This window comes from Aplysia californica, unplaced genomic scaffold, assembly GCF_000002075.1.
Source record: "Aplysia californica isolate F4 #8 unplaced genomic scaffold, AplCal3.0 scaffold00116, whole genome shotgun sequence".
Classification (NCBI taxonomy): domain Eukaryota; kingdom Metazoa; phylum Mollusca; class Gastropoda; order Aplysiida; family Aplysiidae; genus Aplysia; species Aplysia californica.
Window position 1 is genome coordinate 126,110 of NW_004797386.1, and position 1,629 is coordinate 127,738.

Below are 1,629 nucleotides of genomic sequence, written 5' to 3' on the forward strand. Positions count from 1 at the left end.
ACACACACAAAAGCAGCAACAACAACAACAAAACAAAAACCAAAAACCCGAAAACAACCCAAGGAAAGTGACAAACAAATCCAAACAAAAAAATTGTTCATTATCCGCGATTTTCCCACTAAAGTCTTCCAGTCTGGGACCACAACGACGCTGTAATGATCAGCTACGTGTATGTGTTTTGGGAAACACTGACAAATAGCGGATGAACTGGATTTAACAAATTTTTTTTTTTGGTAAGTGTTTTACGGCGCTCGCAAATGCATACGGTCTTGTGAGCACGCGGGACACACCATACATTTTCAGTTGGTAGGAAATTTTGAATTTTGCCCGAGTGGCGGCCGAAGCCTACCCTTATCGATTTTAGACCACCAAGGGATCTATAACATGCGCAGCTTGCACACAGGACCTCCGAGATTTTTCGCCCTTGTCCGAGAAGGCTAGGTGTCGATCTTTCCTACCAGAAGATCAGGGGTGTGGCAGAAAGACAGCAGTAAGAAGGAGTCGGGGAGTAGCAGTAGAAAGGCTGCGGAAAGAGTCAGAAGCTCAGAGGAGGGGGCAAAGGAACTGGGGGCAGAAAGTGGAGACGAAAGCAGACGACAGAACATTGTTGTAAACACTTCTCTGTTGACTTCCACCCCTTGGCGCTCATATGACCTTATGCATTTGCGAGCGCCTAAAACCTCTACTAAAACAAAGACCCCCCCCCCCCTCAACTTCTATAGCCTCATGTTGTTTGTGCGATGACCCTGTTCCTGGGGTATTCACCGTATGACTACACAGAGAAGAAGCCCATTATAATCAGAACGATGACTGACGTACCCGAATTCCCCCCCCCCCTTCCTTTTCGATTAAAAACCGTGCCTCGAATCAAGTAAGCGTGTGTGTTCCTTTGTCTTTCTTTTTATTGACAACTTCCATTCAACCCTGTGCACCACTGAATTATATATTGTTTAATGTTATTTTTATTTCTGTACCCCATCGAGATCGATACGGAATCGAAACTTTGCATCCCCAGCTCGCTGTCTCCGTTTTAACCCTATCCGTACGTCGTGTTTTACTATCGTATCCATATGATATGGGGAACTCTGTGCCACCATTTAATCCTATCCGTTCGTCGTGTTTTACTATCGTATCCATACAACGTGGGGAACTCTGTACCACTACTTTCCTCAGAGGAAATTTACTCGTTAATCCGATTCGTACGCTTTGCATAGCAGTCTGTCAAAACGATTTTTGATGAAATACTGAACGTTTCAAAGAGGTCTTCGTACTAGAAGTATTCTAAATTGTGAAGAATACAACCCCGGGGGTACAATTTGACCCCAGGGCGTAAGAATAGGATTAACGCCCCCCCCCCCCAACCATCCACCATCCCCTCAGGTATACACACAGACAGAAAAGCGCCCCCGCTCACTCACAATTATTAGTTGGAGAGCGCCACTGGTTGGACCTACTTCTTTTCTTTCCCTCTGTTGTGTCTGTGTTGCTCTTTTTCCCTTGGCTGATTGGTCTTTAGGGCGTCGACATGTTTCACTGTCGCGTACACACACACACACACACACACTTACACACACACACACACACACACACACACTCACACACACACACACACTCACACACACACTCACA